This window comes from Camelus ferus, unplaced genomic scaffold (genome assembly GCF_009834535.1).
Source record: "Camelus ferus isolate YT-003-E unplaced genomic scaffold, BCGSAC_Cfer_1.0 contig299, whole genome shotgun sequence".
Lineage (NCBI taxonomy): Eukaryota > Metazoa > Chordata > Mammalia > Artiodactyla > Camelidae > Camelus > Camelus ferus.
Window position 1 is genome coordinate 1582150 of NW_022588424.1, and position 26477 is coordinate 1608626.

Genomic DNA, 26477 nt, shown 5'->3' on the forward strand with positions numbered 1-26477 from the left:
TCACAGAACTAGAACAAATAATCCTAAAATTTATATAGAATCACAAAAGACCCAGCATTGCCAAAGGTATACTTAAGGAAAAGAATGAAGCTGGAGGAATAACCCTCCCAGACTTAAGACAATACTACAGAGCTACAGTCATCAAGACAGCATGGTATTAGTACAAAAACAGGCATATGGACCAATGGAACAGAATAGAGAGCCCCAAAATAAACCCACAAACTTTTGGTCAATTAATCTTTGACAACAGGCAAGAACATACAAGAGAGTAAAGACAAGTCTCTTCAGCAAGTGGTGGCAAGTAGTGTTGGGAAAACTGGATGGCTGCATGTAAATCAATGAAGTTAGAATATGCCCTCACACCATACACAAAAATAAACTCAAAGTGGTTCAAAGACAAGACACTATAAACCTCTTAGAAGAAAACATAAGCAAAACATTATCCAAAATAAATCTTAGCAATGTTCTCCTAGGGCAATCTACCCAAGCAATAGAAATAAAAGCAAAAATAAATAGGACCTAATTAAACTTAAAAGCTTTTGTACAGCAAAGGAAACCATAGGCAAAACAAAAAGACACCTATGGAATGGGAGAAAATTTTTGCAAAAGATGAGACTGACAAGCCCTTAATTTCCAGAATATATAAACAGCTGTTACAACTTAATAATTAAAAAAAAAAAAAACCCCAATCCCCAAATGGGCAGATCTAAACAAGCAATTCTCCAACGAAGACATACAATGGCTAAATAGGCACATGAAAAAATGCTGAGTATCACTAATTATCCGAGACATGCAAATCAAACTACAGTGAGGTATCAACTCACACTAGTCAGAATGGCCATCATTCAAAAGTCCACAAATGATAATTCCTAGAAATTCTTTACATCTCTTCTCCGTCATAAGGGTGCAGCACTTTTGGGGAAAAGACTTATTCTGTCACAATGTTGATAGGTCCAGTAAGTAAACACATATATACACAAACCAACAAAGGAACCAGACAGAACAGTCCTTGCTGTAATTTTCATTTTCACAAAGTATCTTCAAAACTGCATCTGAAGTCAACACAATTTAAAAGGGCAGGTGCAAAATGAACTTTCTAGGCTGCATCTTCACACACACATAGAGTATGGTTTATTGTCCAAGAATGTCAATGATCAGCTTTGGTTTATTTAAAAACTGGAAAATGTAAGTTTGTAAAATTATATGTGAAGATTTGGTAACACGACTGTCTTCAGAGCAGTTAGTCCCATTTTTAAGCAACAACTGATGTGAAATTTCAAAATATTTGCATGCTGTTAAAAATTCATAACTTCCTAAATTTAAGTTAGTTTCAAAACTTGGCTTGCATGGTCTCCTAATTCTCTGAAAATTTTTTAAAAAATTAAAGCTACTAGAGTTCATCTTTTTTTCTCTTGGAACAAACTGCTGGTTCTGTAAGTCACTTTCAACTGTAGAAGATTTTACCTACTCCCAACATGTAAACAGAATACTAATAATTCTGATATACTCTGGTATGTGTCCTAGTTTTCTACTGCTGCTGTAATGAGTCACTACAAACCCAGTGACTTAAAATGATGCAAAGTTATTATCATACAGTTCTAAAGGCCAGAAATCCAAAAATGGTTCTTATTAGATAAAATCAAGGAGCCAATAAGGATGCACTTTTCCTGGAGGCTCTCAGGAATACTGTTTCCTTGCCTTTTCCAGGTTTTAGAGGCCACCCACTTTCCTTGGCATAGGCCCCTTTCTCCATCTTCAAATGAGCAACAGCAAGTTGAGTCCTCCTCACACCACATCAAGGCAAACTTTCCTCCACAGTCACATTTCCCTCTGACTCTCTTCTGAGTCCTTCTTCCACTTTTAAGGACCTGGTGAGTATGCAGGGCCCATCTAGGAGAATCTCCCTATCTCAGTGTCCTTAACATAATCACATTGGCAAAATCCCTTTTCTGCGTATGGTAACACGTTCATTGGTTCCAGGGATTATACACTTTGCTTTTCCACTTTTTGGAGAAATTCTTGGGAGATGCTCATCTAATCCAGCATCTGATGGGTGCACAGTCCTCCAGTCAGGACACTTGAACATTTCATTATATTCCTAACATTTTTAAAGCTACTTTTAAAACTAATAGTTTTTACATGAGATAAAGAGGTGTATGTAACCACTTAACTCACTTATTATTTTTGCTGATATGAAGCTAAAGAAAAAAATGTTCAGTTATCTAGGGTATTTATCATTTTCAAATTGTATATTCTCTTTATTCATAAGATGCCTCTTCGAGTGTGTAGAAAAGTATAAATCAGCAGTATTTGCTAAATGATTGAATTACATATTGATCACGTATCAACAAGCACAGAGACCTCTGGAGTGAGATGGCTTACAGTGGCTTTTCTTGTGAACATTTAAAATAAAACTATTGGTATATGTTACGTAATATAATCACCCAACATTTTAGGATTCTTTCCAGCTTGAGCCTTTCCTTCGCCCCAAGGCACTTTAACTTCAGTGAGCCACAGAATCACCTGGAGGGTTTACTAACACACAGATTGTTAAAACGAAACCAAAAAACACAGACTGGGTCCTACCCCCAGAGCTGCTGATAGAGTAGTCCTGGGAGAGGGGACAGAGAATCTGCTTTTTTAAGAGTTTCCCGGGACCACGTTTTGACAACAGCTGACCCAGGATGTGCTTATGAAGGACCAACGGGCTCCAAATAGATTCAATGCATATACAAGTGCAAATATGAATAAACTAGTTCGGTATGTAATCACATCTGAGGACTGTAGTTCTCAATGTTTTGCTGATTTTCAGTTGCAGAAAGAAGTAGCCATTTGTAGTTAAATCTCCATTCATCCTAATGCCTCAGTCTGGAAAGCTCTTTAGCTTTGCAAAGACATCTCTATTCTCTGTTGGCATAATGGGGGTTGATTTACTGAAAAGGCAGCAGGAGAGTCATATAGAGATGCAAACTGTCTGGAAATCTTATTAATATGGTTGGTATTATCAGGATGTTTTTCTTCTTGTAGGTAACAGAAACCAACACTGGATGACTTACGTACAAAAAGGACTTTGCTTTGCTGTTGCTTGTAGGAATGCTCTCAGATCTGATGGAAAGGACAGGCCCTAACCAACTGACTGGTGTCTTTGTTAAGACGAGGAAATTTGGACACACAAAAAGCTTCCAGGGAGCTGTGCACAGAGAAAAGGCCACGTGAGGACACGGCAAGAAGGCAGCCACTTGCAAGTCAAGGAGGGAGGCCTCAGAAGAAACCAAACCTAACAACAGCTTGGTCTTCGACGTCTAGCTTCCAGAACTGTGAGGAAATACATTTCTGTTGTTTAAGCCACCCACCCAGTCTTTGGTGTTTTTTAGGTTTGCCAGGGGTGCCATAATAAAATACCAAACATACCATCTCAGGAAGATGGTGAACTGTTGTCTTGGGTATCAGAGACAAAGGTTCCGCAGTGTATTCGAAAGCTTGATCGTGTTTTTTGTTTTTTTTTAAATGACAAAAACTCTAAATTTATTTAAATACATTACAGCTTTTGAGCTTTCTGTGAACACAGAAATCACCTGGTTGGTAAATCTGTAATACAGCCACTGACAACGCTTGAAGATAACAACTGTTCCCCTTTTCTCTAGACTTAACAATGCTGATATATTTCACTGGTCCTCATAGGACGTATATTAACTTGGTAATATATGATATTAAACCCTGATCATCTGTTTTACTCTTCTTTGGGATTTTCTCAAGTTACCCCAAGGCAGGGCCTCAAATGGACTGCCACATGTCACGTGGCAAAAAAAAAAGATGTAAAAAGCCAGCCACTGGCTGATTTTTTTATTTTCAATAAGTATACAAACAACTCCTATTTACCCTTCACTAACATTCCCCCAGATGTTAAGATTTGACTGTCTTTGAGTAGCTTTTCAATTTTCCACAGACTCGTCTCTGTAGGTACCTGTTCCTGATGATTACTGATGTCACGTTTATTACAGGCTTTACGTTTTAGTTCTCTCTACTGTCTCAGGATGTTTATGGTTTGATGGTCCCCTTGAAGTCCATTTCTATTTCAGTAATCTCAGCCTTCCCTGTTAATGTCAAATTCTTCAAGCTACCTCAGTATGGAGCACTTGCAACTCTGGGATGAATTTACTCCATCTGCAATCACAATCTCAAAAAATCAACCCTATGAAGTGATTACATTATTCTCATCTGAGATAGATAGGAAAAAATAGATCACAGACAGATTAAGTAACTTGGCCAAAAGGAATCACCAAACCATGCTTTTTGCTTTAAGCAAAACTGGGCTACATACACAATGGTCTTTAATTAACTTCTGACTTTAAATATTCATTTAAAACTAACATTGATTTTTCTAAGCATCAACATTTCATTTCAAAAACACTGTTCATGGGGGAGACTGACTAAGAGAGCACTCACTGGTCACTGGTGGAGGCCTTAGTGGAAAACACATTTGCATATGGTTAAATAATGCCAAACTTCTCAAGGCTTTTGGCAAAGCAGGTGTAAAACAGGAGGGAAATATGTCCTGGGTGTTTTTGATGACTCAACCAAGTTAATAGCTCTTATATTTATCTTAATGATTCTTTTGAATTTTGCATTCTGCTCAATAATATACTTGTGCTTACTTTATGTTTACATGCCATTGGTTACACTTAGAGATACTGTTTTCTATATTCCCTGGTTGTTAGATGAGATACCGTTGCGATTGACTTTATGAATTTTAAAAATGAAATGGACTGAAATGAGGGAGGTTCCATGAGCCAGAAATATCTTCTGGTGCTACAATAAAAATGTCCCTAATGTTTCCAAAGAGTCAGTTCAAGACAGTGTATATTCAAACCATTGCTGGAAATTTCATGAGTTGTGGGTACATTGGAGCCATACGACAGGGCTGAAATTTCTCTGCTCCACTGGGAGTTCTCTTTTACCATCTCTAGCATATACTCATCAAAGGACGCTTTAGTGAAGAAAGCTGAATGATGATGTTATTCTTATCTTTAACAAAGACATGGTAAACATCATTACTTTTAATTGAACTAAAGTGCTCAAATGCCTCATCATCCACACAGCAATTCTCCTAGATCAGCTCTCAACATTCATTTTAATTGTACTGATCTTGTCATATGCAGTAACAACCTTGAGAATGTCTTCTTGCAATCATTGATTGAATTATTTAGCCTTGAAAAAGTATCTTCTAGATAAGCCAATTTTGTTAAAACATCCTTTATCACTGAGAACAAAAAAGAATTAATTCATCTTATCCAAAAGGTTGACCTTTCACTGAATGTGTTCATTTTCCTTTCTGTGAGGAAAATAATCACTGGAGCCAGGGTCAGAAAATAATGGTCCTCCTGCTTAAGCATGTGAGTTGCGGTTTTCCAGATTAAGCTGGAGCTCGTCTGTGTGGTAAGTTTTCAAAGTCACTTCTATTGTTTTTTTTCTCTTCAAAATGATATTCAAATCACTGCCTCTCCCCCCCCCCCTTTTTTTTTAACTGAAAGTTTCCATTTTTACCACCCCATTGAGCTCACAGAGGAAATCAGGAGGCATATTGTTTGAGGTGAGTATTCTTGGTAAATGCTGCAGTAGCTGCTGGGTCATTCACAGTAAGTGACGCCCTTGATGCAGGTTACAACTCCCTAAGTTCGATACAGGCACCTTTTTTCAGCTTGGCTGCCTCTTTTTGATCCAAAATAGACTTAGCCATGCCTACAGAACGGGCTCTATCAAATATTCTCCAGTTACATGAGCTTCATCTTTTAAAGTATTTTTGAAAATGACCTTGAAGTTAACTTTGAAAGATATTTATTTGCCTATTTTTGCTGAATTGCTCCCAGCAAAGTCTTCTTTTGTTTTAATTTGGAAAATATTCTCCAAATTGTGTTAAAATTGTGTTAACTGGGTTTTAAATTATGCTGTGGAAGTGATATAGACCATTTTGTGTCAAAGTTTTCTAGTAAAAAGTTTTCCAGGTTTTAGGTTTGTTATTCCTCTATAGTAAAAAACCTCAAAATAAATGTGAAAATATATTTTATTTTGCTAATACTTACCACTTACAGGGTAGTGTTATAATTTTATTAAATGTCATACATACTGTGACTCTCTGGGAAAATGTCCCATTTGAAAGAATTCTCAATACCTTGATTTTTCATTTTTTAAAATAATGTTGTATAAACTGGAAAGTTTTAAGGCTTTTAATTAAAACTTTCTTTTTAAGGCAATAATTTATACATTCATCTCAAAATATAATTAAGAATTACTACCTTTAAAAGACAAACCAAGAATGACACTATAATAATAACAACTAACATTTTTGGTTATTTTATGATATTGTGGTACTTACTATGGTGGAAATCATAGCTAAATGTAATTGTATTCATGTCTGTCTAGATCATAGATTGAAATAATTAACATTGTGCTTTTTATTTCCCAAATGCTTGTTTGTGACTTTCCTAGTTAGCTAGAGGCATTCCATGTTGCCTCCAAGAGAAGCAAGTTTTTTTTTCTTTTAGTAGTGGCATTTTATTTTTTTTTTTAGTATAAAGAAATGCTACTGATTTCTGTATGTTAATCTTGAATGACAATTTTACCTCTTCTCCAGTTTGGATCCCTTTTAAGTAAAGAAACAATCCCCTTTAAAACTGCATCCAAAAAAATAAAATACTTAGGGTATTAATTTGACCAAGGAAGTAAAAGACTTATATGAAGACTAATATGTGGAGAACTACAAACCATCAACTAAGGAAATAATATTGTTAAAATGGCCATACTACACAAAGCAATCTACAGATTTAATGGAATCCCTATAAAATTACCCAGAACATTTTTCACAGAACTAGAACAAATAATCCTAAAATTTATATGGAATCACAAAAGAAATACTGAAGAAAAAGAATGAAGTTGGAGGAATAACCCTCCCAGACTTGAGGCAATACTACAGAGCCACAATAATCAAAACAGCATACTATTCGTACAAAAACAGACATATGGATCAATGGAACAGAACAGAGAGCCCAAAAGTAAGCCTACAAACTTTGGTCAATTAATCTGACAACAGAGGCAAGAACATACAAGAGAGTAAAGACAAGTCTCTTCAGCAAGTGGTGGCAAGTGGTGTTGGGAAACCTGGACGGCTGCATGTAAATCAGTGAAGTTAGAATATGCCCTCACACCATACGCAAAAATAAACTCAAAATGGCTTAAAGATTTAAACATAAGACAAGACACTATAAACCTAGAAGAAAACATGGGCAAAACATTCTCTGACATAAATCTTAGCAATGTTCTCCTAGGGCAGTCTACCCAGGCAACAAAAATGCAAAAATAAAGAAATGGGACCTAATTAAACATACAAACTTTTTCACAGCAAAGGAAACCATAAGCAAAACAAAAAGACAACCCATTTGCAAAAGATGAGACTGACAAGGCCTTAATTCCAGAATATATAAACAGCTCATACAACTTTATAATAAAAAAAAAAACAACCCAATCCAAAAATGGGCAGAAGACTTAAGCAATTTTCCAACGAAAACTTAGAAATGGCCAATAGGCACATGAAAAAATGCACAATATCACTAATTATCAGACATGCAAATCAAAACTACAATAAGGTATCACCTCACACCAGGCAGAGTGCCCATCATTCAAATGGCCACAAACGATAAATGCTGGAGAGGGTGTGGAGAAAAGGAAACCCTCCTGTACTGTTGGTGGGAATGTAGTTTGGTGCAGCCATTATGGAATACAGTATGGAGATTCCTCAAAAGACTAAAAATAGACTTACCATATGATCCAGCAATCCCAATCCTGGGCATATATCCAGAGGGAACCTTAATTCAAGAAGATACATGCACTCCAGTGTTGATAGCAGCACTATATACAGTAGTCAAGACATGGAAACAACCTAAATGTCCATCAACAGATGGCTGGATAAAGAAGCTGTGGTATCTGTATACAATCAAATACTACTCAACCATAAAAAAGAATAAAATAATGGCATTTGCAGCAACATGGATTGTCATTCCAAGTGAAGTAAGCCAGAAAGAGAAAGAGAAATACCATATAATATCATTTATATGTTGTATCTAAGAAAAAAAGATGAACTTACTTATAAAACAGAAACAGACTCAGACATAGAAAATAAACTTATGCTTACCAGGGGGGAAGAGGGTAGGGAGGGATAAATTGAGAGTTTGAGATTTGCAGACACTAATATACATAAAACAGATAAAAAACAAGTTTATACTATATAGCACAGGGAGCTATATTCAATATCTCATAGTAACTTACGATGAAAAAATATGAAGATGAATATACGCATGTTCATGTATGAAGCATTATGCTGTACACCAGAAATTGACACACTGTAAACTGACTTACTCTACTTCAATAAATATATATATGTATGTACGTATGTATATACACACACACACACAAACTGGCATTTAAAAGACCTCCCAGTGTTGTTTTTTTTGACATCCAGATCAGGATTTTTAGAATCAAAAAGGGAGACCTGAGGGAAGCATGTGTTAGATTTGCATCAGTAGAGTTAGGAAAAGAAAGATCTAAGGATTCTCCTTACCTCAGAAGGCTGCGTAGTCTGGTGGTGAATGGACTGAAGGCAAATGAGAAGTTAAAGGCAGGAAAAGTTTAGTGCATGGAGAGCCATGTGGAGAGATTCAGGGTCAGCAATAGGAAACTCACCAATATTCAGTTCCAGGAAGCCATCCAATATGGTCCACTGCTCCATGGCCCTTTAGGGAAGTCACTGGTTTCAACCCTGTGGGCTGTGCACGGTTCCTTCATAGCAGCCTGCATGTCCTTAACGGTCATCCAGCAGAGGGCAGCTTACCTCCTCTGAAACTTGGCTGAGTCATCAGTCTGCCTCTGTAGATACATCTTCAGCACCTCTTTTTTTTTTTTAAAGCAGATTGGGTAATTCATAAGCCTCCTGAAAACAGAGAGTAAAATCTTTAACAACCAAGGAAACAGGCAAATATAAAAAGGAAGTACATGGGAGGAGCCTTTAAACTCATGAAATCTGTCCTCATTACATAAAGCATTTTATTGAAAGTAGTTGTGGCAGAAGAGCCAATGACTGTGTGAGTGGGTGTGATCAAAAGCCAAAAAGCAGAACAGTGGCTTCTGGCTATTACACTAGTCTATAAAACAAAGGGAACGCCTGGGTGAGCTGCCAATGAGAATTCTTTTCAAATTTCCATGTTGCAACTTCTTTGGACAGACAAGAATCAGTCTCGTGGGCCAGTGACACTGGGAAAGTCTGGTCTTGTCCCAGCAGCATTCCCAACTAGTGATGTAAACTGCATGCTGGGTTTCTAATTATCACAAAAATACTAGATTTCTTATTTAGTCCCAGCATACTAAAACAGTCTGTTCTTTGGGCTTTCATTTAAAAAAAGCAACCAATTACCTGACATGGAATATGCATTCTGCTGATTTTTGTGTATGTATGTGACAAACACCTCAAAGACATTAACAACACAACAATAAAGCTGAAAAGAGTCTGTCCTAACTCTGTGGTAAAATTAATGTTCTAGGTACATACATCATGCTGCTTCTATGGGTTGTGCCCCTGGGAGGGCAACACCAGGGAACACGTAGGCCCCAGTTTAAGAGACCATTCAGTCCCGTGGCAACAGTAATATTTACGATTTGAAATTCCAATCAGTCCCTTCCCATAGATAAACAAGATTGTACTATGTAGCACAGGGAAATATATATACAGGATCTTGTGATGGCTCACAGCGGAAGAGAATGTGACAATGAATGTATGTATGTTCATGTATAACTGAAAATTTGTGCTCTACACTGGAATTTGACACAACATTGTAAAATGACTAACTCAATAAAAAATGTTAAACTTAAAAAAGTACTATTTACAGAGAATAGCTAAAGGTTAAACAAGCTATTTTTATAGGTTTCATGAGAAGAAATATAGATTTCTGAAAGGTGTTTTATTTTTATTTTTTTAAACAAGTCAAAGTATAAAAACTTTAAAATAAATCTCATTTGAAAATGAATGTTATTGGGGCCAGGCTAATGACTCAGAATGGAAAAATAAATGGATCACATGATCTTCCAGTCCATACATTGTAAAGTCAGTTACCCTGTGTATCCATTGCTTATTTCCTGCATATATTAATTCTTCTTATATTTTACTGTCCTATTAAAATGCCGTCTCCACCAAAGAGGCTTCCTGGATGCTTCTGCCTGGAATTAGTTATTCCCTCCTCTGTTTCTTTATAGAATGACATTTGGTATTTTTCACATAGCACATTATTTGCTAATTCACATTTAACTTATTTATGTGTGTGGCTGATTTGACCAGAATGAGAGCCTTGAGGACAGGGACAATACAATACCCAATTCTGTATCCTCTAGACACAAAGGACAGCACACATTTTCTGTAAAAGGCTATGGGAAACATTTTAGGGTTTGCAGGCCATGTGTGGTCTCTGTCTCAAAACTCCCATTTTTTTTTACAACCATTTAAAAATGTAAAAATAATTTTTAGCTTGTGAGTTGTAAAAAAATTAAGTTGTGTATCAGATTTGGCCCTTGGACTGTAGTTTTTCAACTCTTAAGAGTATTTAGATTTAGCAATGCATATAACAAAATAAAAAATGTTTGTAAAGGGAATGAGTAATAATAATAAATAATTACTATTAAGTAAAATACTGGATTATTCAACAACAACCTTATTCTAATCAGCATTCTAAAAAACATTTGCACCTCCATTAAACAAATTTACCAGGTCATCTTCGTTACCCCACAAGAACTGCTTAGTCATAAAACCAACAGAATTGATATCTTTTTCCTGCTAAAATTTAGTTAATTCTTATCCTCTGGGGATATGTGGGATGATGGACGTTCAAAAGCTCATATTCCACGCGTGCATAAGATCTATATACAGCGAAACAATTTTTAAAATATAAAATAGAATGTTGTCAAGGAACACAGCTTAAATTCTTTGAGTTCTTAAATAGAGTCATTCCTCCCACACGAGGGAAGCTTTATGATTGCTTCTGTTTAAGACATAGAAAGCTATAGAGTTAGTCACTCCTTCCCTAACAATGACAGAGAGCCAGATAATCTAAGAAATAGTAACTTTTTTTGAACCCAGCAGAGACCCGAGGTTACAACACAGTGAAAGGAACTGAGTTCCAAAGAGGGACAAGTTCTTCTGAGACGGAGAGGAAACATGAACTATGTCAGCTTTGGAAGAACAAAGAGGGAAGAGGTGGCTCCAGAGAGGTGGTGAGAAGAAATCAGCTAAGATATTAATGAACTTTTAAAGGCCAGGTGTGGGCTAGTGTATCAGTTTAGAGTACCTGAGAGCTCCCGAAGCTCCCCTTCAAGACCCCTGAGTGCTCTTGAAAAATACTAGACAGAGCTGGAGATGGGTCAGAACCTGCTCACTGACTCCCACATACAGAAAGTGACCGCCTGTCACGAGGTTGAGGTATCTTCCCAGGATCAGCATCTCAGAAGAAGTAAAAGGCTTCTGAGAAAGGGGTAGAAAACCCTGCTGTCCTCAGGGCCATTATGGCAGAAGGGATAGAAATGAAGTATCTCTGTGTCTTAGGGAGGGCCACTTCTTGGACCAGACAGCAAACAAAATCTACTGTTTCCAGTAAAGCCCTTCTGCTTTTGGAGGAGAGACAAGAGAACCTCTTGGGCAAAGACTGTAATAATACAAAGCAGATTTCTTCTGGTGCAAAGGGAAGGAGTTAAACTCTCTTCTGTCCTCAAACCTCCAGAGATACAAGGTAGACTTTGGTTGCCTTAAGAATCAAGAGGCAAGAACACAGAGAAAGCCCCACCCCAAGGGCCCAGCTCAAAGACCCCAGGTCTTGTAGCTCAAGGACTAATAGCTAACATTAAAACTAGAACAAAACAGAGCCTGCCCAGCTGCTATGGTGAGTCTAGCACTGACTAACTAGCAATTAACAGGTCTACCCATGGGGAAGGAGTGAGAGGAGAGGTTCGCAAACTAAGGCCTCTGTGCCAATCCCAGCTAGCAGACTGTTTTTGCAAGCCCTGTGAGCTAAGAATAGTTTTCCCAGTTTTAAAGGATTATAAAATAAAATGAAAGAATGTAAGACAGAGATCATATGGAGCCTCAAAAGCCACATTATTAACTGTCTTTACAGAAAAAATTTGCCAACCCTTGGACAAGAGCATGGAAAAAGACTCTTCTGTTGCAAGTGCAAAAACTTCCAAAAATGAAGGTGGAGCGAAACACTGCAGCACACCATACCCCACCTGAAGTACTATAATAAGAGGCAACTACTAAAGGAATTGGAAGCAGTGTACTTGTGGCGTACTGACAGTAATGGCAGCAGCACAGAAACCTATGCCTTGCTTACCTAGCTCACTTAACTACTAACTGGACTGACCCCTTCATATCAATAGCCTGGTGGAAAAAAGAAGCATGCCGATTTCTAGGTTTAAAAATTATTTACCTCAGTATCTTTTTTTTTTTTTTTTGATTCTGCATACAATTTCCCTGTTTCAATGAAAAAAGAAAACATAAGATACAAAAAATAGGAAGGAAAAATAACCTATTTTCAAGTGATAAAGCAGTTAACAGAATGATAATTGGAGATGACCTATATGTTAGAATGATCAGAAAGTAACAAGAACTAGAATCAAGATGGTAACTTACTCAGTTTTTTAACTGGATGGAAAACATGGATGAACAGAAGCTGGAAAAGGCAACAGACTTACCCTCATCCTTCCAGAGGGAATGCAGGCCTGCTGACCCTTTGATTTTAGCCTGGTAAGACCTAGTTTGGACTTCTGATCTCCAGATGGTAAGATAATAGTTTTATATTGTTTTAAGCCACTAAGTTGATACAGCAGCAATAGGAAACTAGTATGAAAATAGATACAAACTCTTTAAAAATATTAGCAAATCAAATCTAGCAATGTACAGAAAGGATACTACATTATGACCAAGGATAGTTTATACCAGGAATGCCATGATGGCTCAATGTTTGAAATATCAGTCAATGTAATACATCATACAGGGAATAAATAGAAAAGAAAAAAAAAGACCACATGCAGTCCTCCCAGTACAGGCAGTGTGATGATTAATTTTATGTGGCACCTTAGCTAGGCCATAGTATCCAGATACTTGGTAAAAAACTGTTCATTTCTGTGAAGGTATTTTTTAGATGAGAATAATATTTAAATCAGCAGACTCTGAATAAAGCAGACTGAAGCAGACTGCATTCCATAATGTGGGTAGGCCTCATCCAGTCAGTTAAAGGCATTGCCCCCCCTAAGAAGAGGGAATGCCACCAGCAGGCCGCCTCGGAGGTGAGCTGCAGCACCAGCTCGTCCCTGGGTCTCCCACCGCTGGTCTACCCTGCAGATTTTGGACTTGCCCATTTTCACAAACACATGAGCTAGTTCCTTAAAATAAATCACTCTCAGACAGAAAGACAGATACAGATAGAGGGAGGGGGAGGGAGAGAGACAGAGATCAGTCTCCATCTAATGGATGGATACACAGATTCATCAAATCAGTCTCTGGAGAACCCTGATACATGCAATCAAAGCATTTAACAGGATCTATCATCTATTCCTGCCAACTAGGAATAGAAAAGAACTTCCTTAATCAATAAAAGGCCTCTCAGAAAAACCAACAGCTAACGTCATACTTAATGGTGAAGGACTTTGTTTTCACCGTAGAACTGAGAACAAGTCAAGGATGTCTACTTTCAACACCTACTCAATGTCTACTTAACATTGCACTGGAGTCTTAACCAGAAGTTACATAAGAGAAAGAAATGAATAGGATCAGTATTGGAAAGGAGTAAGTAAAACTCTCTATTCACAGATGATACAATTATCTGCAACCTCCCCAAATCCGCATATAACTGTTAGAATTAATAAGAATGTTTAGAAACATTGCAGGACATTAAGATTAGTATTCAAAATTCAAGTGTATTTCTATATAGCAGAAATGAACAACTGGAAATTAGTATTAAATTACATTTAACATGACATTAAATAGGACACAATAGGATGAAAATATGAAATACATGTGGACAAATATCCTAAAATAGGTGTGGAAACCTATAAATCATTGATGAGGGAAACTAAAGAAGACCTAAATAATTGGATGATACATCATAAATGACTGGAAGGTGAATGTCAAGATGCCAGGCTCTCCTATTTGACCTATAGATTCAGTGTGATCCCAGTCTGTTAGTCTTTTTAGTAGAAATTGACAAACTTTTTCTAGATGTATATGAGGACACAAAAGGTCTAGCAAAAGAAAAATTTTGGATGACTCATGTTATCTGATTTCAAGGCTTCATAGAAAGCAAGAAAGTGTGACAGTTTTATAAGATAAATATTTAGATCAATGAAATAAACAGTCCAGGAAGAAAGCTTCACATATATAGTGAAGTAACTTTTCATAAAGTTACCAAGGTAATTAAATATATAGAAAGGATGGCTTTTTCATTAAGTTTGGCTATAAAAATGAAACATCCAAATGCAAAAAAAATGAACCTTAACCCATACCTCACTAATATACAAAAACTAAAAAAGGATCATTGACCTAACTGTAAAAACTGAAGCAAAGTTCAAGCAAATATTTATTAAATGAGATGCATAAATCATAAACATGATTATAAATCATGTTATAAATTTGTAACAATTATAAAGCAATAGACTATGAGAAAATATTGGCTAAGTCATATCTGATCAAGGATTTCTGTCAGAATATACAAAGAACTCTGACAACTCAATAATAAGGAGCTTGGTAAAATAAAATGGGCAGAAGTTTGAAATGATATTTCACTGTAGAAAAAGATATTAATGGCAAATAAGTATATACAAACATGCTTAACATCGTCAATCATTAGGGAAATGCAAATTGAAAACCGCAGTGAAACATCACTACACACCTACTAGAGTGGAGAGGAAAAAAAGACAAGTCCACTTGCTGGTGTGAATGTGAAGCTATTAGAACTCATACATTACTGTCGAGTATGCAAAAAGTGCAGACACCTTAGGAAACATTTAACTGTGTCCTATAAATTTAAACGCACATTTTCTATATGACTCAGCAGTCCCAATCCTAGACGTTTACACAAAAGAAATAAAAACATGTCTACAAAACATATACATAATATACAAATGTTTTAGCAGCTTTGTTTTTAATACCTCCTAACTGTAAATATCTGGATGCCTAATAACTGCTATTAAAAAGGAATGAACTACTGAAATGTGTAACAATATGGATGAATTTCAAAAGTATTAATGCTAGGTAAAAGAAACCAGACCCAAAAAAAAAAAAAAAAAAAAAAAAGAAGCCACAAATGTACAATTCAATTTATATGACCAAGGCATTTCAAATCCAGATTTTCCTACCCTACAGTCATTTTCTTGGAACCATTTTCTTCTGGGAAATTTTATGTAATCATCTTTGGAAGAACAGAGAAGACAAAATTGTAGGGACAGAAATCAGATCAGTGGTAGCCAAGATCTTGGGAGCTGGGGGAGAGTTTTCATCTCAGAGGACACAGGGAACTTTCTGATGATGAAAATGTTGGAAATGATGGAAATGTTCTAGAGCTCCACTTTGGTGATGGTTATATGACTGACTATGTTTAAAACCTCATCAAAATACAGATCTAAAAAGGGTGAAGTTTACTGTATGTAAACTAAATTTCTAAAAAAGTGAATTTTTAAAAGGGGAAAAAAGCACGCTAGAGAGAGTTGGAGGATTGGTTTGAGTAGAGGCAATTAATTTTGGTATTTGGAACATGGGCAATGTGGTGGAAGGTTTTGCATCATAAGCCAGTGAAATTGAACGTTATATTATTGGAAATAAGGAACTATCAAGTGTTTTTTAAACAAGATGATATGGATTCAAAGACAGAGAAATGTAGTTCTGAGTGGAACTTTGGAAGACATTTTATTTGTCATCATTTTTCATATGAAGTAAATTGTATATACATCAAAATGGTTAAGTAACATCTTTAAGGTCTTAAATTTATTTATTAGCCCTACTTTTCACTGTCTTCTAATGCATTAATTTGCTTATATCTTACTAAATTTTTAAATTTCCTTTTCTAAGTTGTATTTGGTTGTTCAATTCTTAACTTCTTACTTTGGTTTAATTTATTTTGATTCTTTCTTGGGTGCTTATAGTTATAAATTTTTTCTCTAAGCACTGATTTAACTATATCTCATAATTCTGACATGCTTTTATTGCTTCTAATTTCTAGGTATTCTGTAATTTTAAGTTTTAAGTTTTCCTCTTTGACTCAGTAGTGATTTAACAAAATTGTGAAATATCAAAATTTGGGGGTTTGTGTGTATCTTGTTTTTGTTATTGTTAGACTTTTTATCATTATCCAACAAAACTAGATATTAGTAGACATTAAAAGTCAACAGTAACTTTCTGGAATTCAGTGAGATTTGTTTGTGATCTACTGAATGGTCATTTTCATTTTTGTGCAGCATGAGCCTTAGAAAATCAGTCTTATTCCTGTTTTTAGGGGATAGATTTTGATACATATTTTTACACCAAAATTTTGTTTCTTAAGGAAGATAAGAAAGTGCATTTAACATTCTCTCAGCATCCTCACCACATTTAGCACCTCCCAGTCATTACCAAACCTGTCATGTTCCTCTATATTTTAAAATTTATACAATTTTATTTTGTGTTTGTAATTATAGGTGGTATTTGGCCTTGGTTCTTTTCTACCAGGGATTTATTTTTTCTGAACTCTTATTTTATCCCTTAACTGTTTAGATTTTGTGAACAAGAATTTTTGTTATGAAACATTTACAAATACTGTATTTCCTGAATCTTGATATGTCTCTTGCCTTTATACCTAAAGAAGACCTAAGTTTAAGACTTTTGGGTCACACTATTTTGTTTTTCTTGTAACATTTTATAGACTTTTTTTTTTTTAAACAATATTCTATCCTTAAATGTTGCCTTGGAGAAGTCTGAGATCACCCATATTTTAAAAACTTAAAATCCCAGCCCTGCTTTAGGACCTTTTAAAAAAATTATTTGGTGTCCAAAGAGTTACTGTTATCCTTGAAGTCTGGTAAGTTTGTCAAGACTTTATTCAGTGTTGACTATTCTGTACTAGATTTTTCTGGGACACAATGTTCATTTCTTTCTGTTATATCTTAGCATACTTTTACATCTAATTTAGTAACTTGGCTCTACTTCGCCTTCTATTTCTATCACTCCTTCTAATCACCTTTATGTTTTTAAATTTAATTTGCTTGGTATTCTGAAGCTTTTTCTTTAGGTCCTTGACTTTTATTTCTCAGTGTCTATTTATCATGAGAACTGCTAATGGTAAGAAGCCAAGAAACTATTAGAGTATTCTTACTATTAGGGTATTCTTGAGACATGGCACCTGTGTTCAGCACTGCTCTTCACCCTGTTTTCACTGAACTGAGTTGATATTGCAGGTACCTCCATGTACTCTTTCAAAACCAGTGTTGTGAGGCCATGTGGAGAGTCACTGGGCGTATGTCAGGTATTAAGTAGGCTGGCCATAACTAGGGATTGCTGAATTTGGATGGAATGAGTCTAGTGATTTCTATGATCTTAAATGACTTAGGGAGGGGAATTTCCTCTGAAGTAGCAGCATGAAAGGAAAGAAAGAGCAGTTTGGTAAATGCTTAGGAAATTAAAACAAAGTACAAGAAGTTTCATAATAAGCAAAAAGTGCCCAGAGAGTTACTCATTTCAGCTATTTGCTACATTATTCAGGCAGTAGGTATTCAGCATGCTAGACTGACTTTAGGTGAAAAGCTAAGATAGAAGGCTAGAGTCTCAAGATGCCATGAACACATTGTAGTTAAAAGTGTTGATATTAAATGTTTTATTAAAAATTGTAAATAAATATAACATCAATAAGAAGTCAAAGATTTTACAAAATTATGACTTGTGGGGGAAAGATCTCCAATCATTCACTAATTTTTTGGATTTTTAAGTCCATCATTCCATAACTTTTTAAATACTAAAATATGTGTGGAAAACATACTTCACTAAATGAAAAATCTGTAGACTGAATGATGTAATTTTCAGACGAAATAAAGTACAAAAGGACTATCATAGGTACTTTTCTAATATTTACTTCTAGTATATAAAATTTGTTTGGGGGGAAGTGCCAAGATGGTGGAGTAGAAGGATGCACAGCTCCCTCCCTCCCATGAGTACACTTAAAATTACATCTATGGATCCATCCATTAGCACAGAAAACCTACTTAACTTTGGCAGAGTATCTCTTACTTCAAAATACAAGGTTCTTCACAAAAACCGACAAGAGAAAAAAAAAAAAAAAAAGGAAATCAGTATGAGACCTGTCCTACAGGGAGGAAAAGTGCTCCCATACTTCAGTGCCTCCTCTCCAGCTAGGAGGTCAGCAGGGACAGAAAGGGAGCCTTCAAGCCTTGGAGAAAACAGCAACCACTTGGAAAACAACTGAGAGAAGCCAGCACAGAGAGTCCCTGCGATCCCCAGCCCGAGAAGCAAGTCTGTGGGGGTGGGCAGGGACTGGCTGCTGGATCTCAGTGATGAGCCCAGGGAGAAGGCTGGTGCCTACTGTGCAGAGGCAGCCTTAGGAGGCTGGAGTGTGTGGTGGGCTGTGGCTAGGAGTATGTGCATAACAGAACAGCCTGGGATCCCCATAAAAAAGCAACACTGCTGGTTCCCGTTGTGGGGAGGGGCTCAACACAGCCAGGCCATAGCCTCTGTCTCCACTAGCCCAGAAGGCTTTCCTGGCACCGTTGTTAGCACATTCTCTTAAGAGACGCAAGGCTCAGTCATAGCCATCACAATTGCTGGTGCGCAGCTCCCTAGAGGAGGCAGTACTGAAACCTGAACCCATATCCAGGGGCCTTGCAACTTCACAGGTGGGACTGAGCCTCAGCAGAGGGGGCAGATTTGCTCAGCTGCTGCCTTTGTGGACCCACACCTCTAAGATGAACCAGCAATGAATATAAGCTAATACAAAAGAAAATTCTCAAACCACAGAAAGAAAAAAAGAAAAAGGAACAAAGAAGAAGTATCAAATCAATTGGAAAACTAAGTTCAAAATGACAGTAAACACACATCTATCCATAATTATCATAAATGTCAGTGGACTAAATGAATAGTCATTAATGAAACAGTCAGTGAAACAAGAGCCTACAACATGCTGACTACAAAGACCCACTTTAGGATGAAGGACACACACAGACTGACAGTGAGAGGATTGAAAAAGGTATTTCATGCAAATGGAAATGACAAGAAAGTGGTAGAAGCAATACTCATAACAGACAAAACAGACTTTAAAACAAAGGCCATAAAGAAAGATACAGAAGGACACTAATGATCAAATGAGCAATATAAAATGAGGATCTTATACTCATTAACACATATGCACCCAATATATAAAACAAATACTAACAGACATAAAAGAAATTGATGGGAACAAAATAATACTAGGAGAATTTACCACCTCATTAACATAATTGGACAGACCTTCCAAACAGAAAATAAATAAGGCAATGGAAATGATAAATTACACAAAAGAACAGTTGGATTGATTGATATTTTTAGGACATTACATCCTCACAAAACAGAATATACATTCTTTTCAAGTGGTCATGGAACCCTAGGTTAGACTGCATACTCAGGCATAAAAGAAGCCTCAACAAATTTAAGAGGATAGAAATTATTTCAAGCATCCTTTCTGACCACAATGGCATCAAACTAGAAATCAACCACAGAAAAATAAATGAGAAAAAAAAATTGCATGGAGACTAAACAAAAAAACCAGTAGGTCAACAATAAAATCAAAGAATAAATTAAAAAAATACTTTGACACAAATGACAATGAAAACACAACCGCACAAAATCCATGGGATGCAGCAAAAGTAGTCAGTCCTAAGAGGGAAGTTCATAGTGATAAAGGCCTTCCTCAAAAAATAAGAATAATCTCAAATAAACAACCTAACCTACCACCTAAAAATTTTTTTTAAAAGGAGAGCAAACAAATCCTAAAGTCAGCAGAAGGAAATAATAATAAAGATCAGGGAGGAAATAAACTAGAGATTAAAAAACAATAGGAGATATCAACCAAAGCGCTGGTTTCTTGAAAGAGGAAACAAAATCAACAAACTTCTGGCCAGGATAACCAGGAAGAAAACAGGGAGGACACAAATTAAACAAAACAAGAAAGGAAAATGGAGAAATTACAACCAATACCACATAAAAAAGCTAACGCATAAAAAAGATTACCATGATCAAGTTGGATTTATCCCAGGAACACAAGGATGGTTCAACATATGCAAATCAATGTGATACACCATATCAACAAAAGAAAGGACAAAAATCACATGATCAGCTCAATAGATGCAGAAATAGCATTTGATAAAATTCAACACCCATGTATGATAAAAACTCCTACCAAAGTGGGTACAGAGGGAACATATCTCAACATAATAAAAGCTATTTATGACAAACCCATAGCCAGCATAATACTCAACAGTGAAAAGTTTAAAGCCTTCTCTCAAAAATCTGGAACAAGACAAGGATGCCCACTCTCACACTTCTGTTCAACATAGTATTGGAAGTCCTTGCCACAGCAATCAGGCAACAAAAATAAATAAAAGGGATCCAAATTGGAAGAGAAGAGTTAAAATTATCACTACATGTGAATGACATAACACTATATATAGAAAATCCTAAACTACCCACACAAAAACTATTAGAGCTGATAAAAGAATTCAGCAAGGTAGCAGGATACAAGATTAACATACAGAAATTAGTTGTATTTCTTTACACTAGCAAGGAAATATCAGAAAAATAAACAATCCCCTTTAAAATCACATCCAAAACAATAAAAGACTTAGGAATAAATCTGACCCAGGAGGTGAAAAAACCATACGTGCATAACTACAGAACACTGATTAAGTAAATTAAAGATGATTTAAAGAAATGGAAAGATATCCCATGCTCTTTGATTGGAAGAATTGATATTGTTAAAATGGCCATACTACGCAAAGCAATATATAAATTTAATGTGATCCCTATCAAATTACCCAGGACATTTTTCATAGAACTAGAACAAATAATCCTAAAATTTTTTTTCCCAAATAATCCTAAAATCGATATGGGATCATGAAAGACCCAGAATTGCCAAAGCAATACTGAAGATAAAGAAAGCTGGAGGAATAACCCTACCAGACTTCAGACACTACTACAGAGCTACAGTAATCAAAACAGTGTGGAATTGGCATAAAGACAGACATATGGCTCAATGGAACAGAATGGAGAGCCCAGAAGTAAACCCACAGTATTACAATCAATTAAACTTTGACAAAGGAGGCAAGAATATACAATGGAGAAAAGACAGTTGGGAATACTGGACAGCAGCATGTAAATCAGTGAAGGTAGAACACTCCTTCACACCATACACAAAAATAAACTCAAAATGGCTCAAAGACTTAAATATAAGACAAGACACTATAAGTCTAGAAGAAAACATAAGCAAAAAATACTCTGACATAAATCTTAGCAATGTTCTCCCAGGGCAGTCTACCCAAGCAATAAAAATAAAAGCAAAAATAAATAAATGGGACCTAATTAAACTTACAGGCTTTTTCACAGCAAAGGAAACCATAAGCAAAACAAAAAAGACAACCTATGGAATGGGAGAAGATACTTGCAAATGCTGTGATTGACAAAGGTTTAATAAACAGCTCATACAACTTAGTAACAAAATAAAAACAAACAACCCAATCCAAAAATGGGCAGAAGACCTAAACAAGCAATTTTCCAATGAAGACATAACAAATGGCCAATAGGCACATGAAAAAGAAGTTCAATATTGCTAATTATCAGCGAAATGCAAATCAAAACTACAGTGAGGTATCACCTCACACCAGTCAGAATGTCCATCATTAAAAAGTCCACAAACGATAAATGCTGGAGAGGATGTGGAGAAAAGGGAACCCTCCTACACTTGGTGAGAATGTAGTTTAGTGCATCCATTATGGAAAACAGTATGGAGATTCCTCAACAAACTGAAAATAGACTTACCATATGATCCACCAATCCCACTCCTGGGCATATATCTAGAGGGACCTCTAATTCAAAAAGATACATGCACTCCAATGTTCATAGCAGCACTATATACAATAGCCAAGACATGGAAACAACCTAAATGCCCATCAACAGATGACTGGATAAAGAAGTTGTAGTATACTTATACAAAAGAATACTATTCAGCTATAAAAAAATAATAAAACAATGCCATTTGCATCAACATAGATGGACCTGGAGATCGTCATTCGAAGTGAAGTAAGCCAGAAAGAGAAAGAAAAATACCATGTGATATCACTCATATGTGGAATCTAGAAGAAGAAAAAAAGGAGACACTAATGAACTCATCTACCAAACAGAATCAGACTCACAGACATAGTAAACAATCTTATGGTTACTGGGGGGAAGAGGGCAGGAAGGGATTAATTGGGAGTGGGAGATTTGCAAATATTAACTACTATATATAAAATAGATAAAAACCAAATTTGTTCCATATAGCACAGGGAACTATATTCAATATCTTGTAGTAATGTATGATGAAAAAGAACATGAAAATGAATATATGTATATACATGTACGACTGAATCATGCTGGACATCAGAAATTGACTCACTGTAACTAAGTACACTTCAATTTAAAAAAAGTTTGGGGTGCTAAAGCTGTCTGTGAACTACTTTCATGAGTAAATAGTGCTTTGCAACTCAAACACTATGTATAAACGCTGTCACAGGAATCCTATAAGAACTCTCTCTGGCGTCCTTTCTGTATTTTTTCTGAATCTTTCCAAATTTCAAACACAGGTAATGAGTCTAGGCTGCCCTGCTGGGAAGTGAGATTGAGATTTACATGGGCTGAGACTAGCAGGGATGCTTGGCTGGGCATCAGACCAAGGCATTTCAAATCCAGAGTTTCTTGAGACCCCACAGTGATTTTCTTGGAACCATTTTCCTCCGGAAAATTTTGTGTAATCTCTGGTGAATGAAGCGAAAGAACACTGTTAATCTTAGTTTGATCACTCAAAATTTGCAGCATCCTCTGCAAATCCCAAATCAAAGTTTTCCTTTTCTCCCCGTGTTGCACTGAGTAGCCAGGACAAGACAGCAGGGTAAATAGGAAGTCAGAACCCCTAAGGAGAACAGCAGGTAGGGCTGGCTCATAAAACAGAGGCCACCCCGCCATATGTGGTCATCTGGCAGCCCCATGAATCAGTCACACAAAGACAAATACCTTTGATCTACTTGAAAGGCTGAAGATGTGAAATACAAACTTGAGTGACCTTTGAACTTTTCAGCCTGAGCAGTTCGCCTTTGTTTCTGGAATATTTTTTTTTCCTTTAAAATTCCACACCACTTCAGATGAACCCAGTGTGGTTTTGTGATTTTTCCTCTCTCTCTTGTCCATTCAGCAAGATCAGTGTATGCATTCTCAGTTCTGTAAAAATGGTTCTACAAACTCCAATTTCAAAAAGGAAAGCTATACAGGATGCCTTTTAACTTGCCTCCTAATTGCTCTCCCTGCTTCTTTCTGCCCCTGTTTCTCCTTCCATGGATCCTCAACACAGCAGCCAGAGCCATCCCCTCAACATCACATCACCCTGAGCACGTCTCTCCACCGCTGAGTCTCTGCAGTGACTTCCGAGCAAACGTGAGGCTTCCACAACCCTACAAAGACTCAATCTTCTGTTCCTCTCTCCTTCAGTCACTCTTTTCTTGTCATCCTGGTCTCCTCGAGGTTCCTCAACGGCTCCAGGCACACTTGCTTCTTTTAAATAGCAAATCTACCCAACACTCCTGGTCTGCTTTACCACACTGCAGTATCCATGCTATACATATCCACGTATACGTCTAAGTGGGTATACGTGTGTGTGTGTATAAAGGAAGACATGTTTATGTACTTAATATCTCTCAAACTGCACTATTCTATGTTAGCAGGATTTTTTATTCTGAGTGGTTCATTGATGAACCATCTTCTAGAACAGTGCTGGGCACACAGTAGGTGCTCAATGAAATGTGTTGAATGAATTAAAAATGAGTACATATTCTTAAAATAGTCTTTAAAATTACCAAATTTTTTTAGATTCAGAGAAGAAATAAAATGAGAAGAGTAGAAGGGGATTGTAAGACAGAGACACTCTCCCGGCACGGATGAGGAAGGTCACTGGCGCGTCTGGCTGCCCGAGAGAGACCCCCAGAGCCCCCAGGTGCACTCTGCACTCCACTCTTGTGCTGTAAGGTGCAGTTTTCTTTCTTGAGTTGGTTTCCTGACATACATGTCTGTGATTGGGGGTAGCTTGTTCATTCTCAGATAACTGACCATGTTTGTGCCAGAGATTTAACTCCCTCCTCAAGAGCATCTGGATCCTGTTTCCCTATTAGAGGCCAGTCCGTGACAGGAACAACATTTCTGCCAACTCTCTTCATCTGCTTTCTCCTCATTGTCTTCTTCCTCAGTGAGAATCATCATCAAGCCAGCAGTCTGTTAACTAGGTTTTTCCTCAACATCCTCACACTGACTTTGTTTAAAAAATTTCCACTTAACCTGTATTTTTGTATTACTCTTTACCCATTTAAGTTTATACTAGACTACTTCTCGACTCTTTCAAGCTGAAGCATTCATCCAGAATTCATCATTTTAAAACTTGTATTTCATCAACATGACATATCAAAGATAAACTATGACAGACCTGATTCTGACTGTACCAGACTTAAAGGCTCTGTTTGCAATTATGCAAACAATTTAGAAGGTGCCATCCTCCAAAATCTCAGTATTAATTTGAAGGGCAACTGCAGCCAAAATGTCTCTTTCAAAACCTCAGCCTTGTAAAGTAACTAATTAAAAATTCTGGAGAACAAAATAAAACACACTCAAGCTAGAGGAGTTACATAGTCTTTTTTCTAATCAAATCAGAAAAGGCACTTCCCATGCTGCTTATTACTGAAACTTTATCTTCATGTTATTATAGGAAGTTGGAGCAATCACCAGAAATGCAGTGTATGAAATTTTCGTAATTAAAGGAAGATGGTACCTTTGGACATATATCAGGACATGTTAGCTAGTACACCTCCAAGACCTTGCTTCACAGTTTGCTGAAGAGAGAGGACATGACCCTCATGGGGCACTGCAGCATTTGTTTGGGGGGTGGGGGGAAGCTGGGGCAGGGGACAAGGGGAGCCATGCAAAATTGAAAGAGTATTCAACATACTAATGTATTCTATGAGCTATAATATATGTGATATGTTGTTATATACCATGTGCAGTGCCTCAGTTTACTTTTTTTCCTGTTTCTAAAGTTTCTAAACAAGCAAAACTTGTTTGGTTTACATGGCCAGCTTGCTCTATGTTATGCACAACCTGGGGAAGGCATTCTTGTGACAAACAAGCTAACTCAGTGCTTACATTAATGCCATGTGAACAAAGGAGGAAAATACATTTGTATCTTAAACTATAATAAATTAATTTTTATTATAAATCAACTATATTCAATAAAAATAAATTTATATCTTTCAAATTAAAATGAAAAATTATCCTCTAAAATTCCATTGATTTTATTTATTTTGTGTTTATGATATTTATTTTGAACTTTCCAGAATCCAGGAACACTTGGTATTTATATTTATTGAAAGAAGACACTGGTTTGTTAGGAAACACTAACAGATAATTATTCTGTGTAATGCACTGAACTGAAATTCATGCAAGGGAAAAATAGAAGAGAAGTACAGGAAAGTTGTGCAAGAAGGAAAATGGCAGATGGAGATGTGAGTCATCAATCCAGAAAAGATCTAACTCCTACTATGTGTCAGATACCATTATGATTTTAGCCAAGGCTACATTCCGTCCTAAATAACGATGACTACCATCTACCATAGTGAGTTCAGGTGAAGAACAGAGGGGAAAACTGCTTTGAGCTGTAGACGCGGGATTGCAGGCTGTGTTTGATCACAACCAGCACCTCTGCCTATCTCATTCAAATCCAGGCCTCAGTTGTTATAAATCACTGCAGGTACAGGACTTCTGGGCTGGGCTGCATGCGAATCATCAAAACCATGAATATTATATATAGGTGTGAGGGGCTACTTACTAAATAAAGTTGGACAAATCAGAAGTAAGGATGTTTTGATTCCTGACATGACTCAGTTTTGACATCAGTGAATGTTGTGAGAGCGACTGGTGGCTTTTAGGTGAACAAATAAGGTAGTCAGCTTAGGTCACGTCCCGTCGTAGTAGGTTTGTTACAATCACTGGACAGACGCTGACTGTCCTATCGTTATTGCCCCAAGTCCATAGTTTACATTCAGGTTCACTCTTTGTGCTGTATATTTTATGGGTTTGGACAAGTGTATAA

The 26477-nt window shown here is 36.6% G+C and overlaps 2 long non-coding RNA genes across 5 annotated transcripts in view; one reads left to right on the top strand and one right to left on the bottom strand.

The window, feature by feature from the left end:
- Nucleotides 1-9635, bottom strand: part of LOC116662526 — a 22420-nt gene extending 12785 nt beyond the window's left edge. Inside the window, exon 1 of the long non-coding RNA XR_004318489.1 lies at nucleotides 8734-9635. This is a non-coding gene — a long non-coding RNA (uncharacterized LOC116662526). The remainder of the gene's footprint in view (nucleotides 1-8733) is intronic.
- Nucleotides 847-25634, top strand: LOC116662524. Of its 4 annotated transcripts, none has more exons than XR_004318488.1 (4): nucleotides 847-1871; nucleotides 3028-5436; nucleotides 23697-23779; nucleotides 24212-25634. It is a non-coding gene; the product is annotated as an uncharacterized LOC116662524 (long non-coding RNA). The 4 variants fall into 4 exon arrangements; XR_004318486.1 differs by lacking the exon at nucleotides 847-1871 and having other exon boundaries at nucleotides 2465-5436; nucleotides 24212-24367; nucleotides 25098-25634; XR_004318487.1 differs by lacking the exon at nucleotides 847-1871 and having other exon boundaries at nucleotides 2465-3317; nucleotides 5340-5436.
- The last annotated feature ends 843 nt before the right edge of the window (nucleotides 25635-26477 follow it).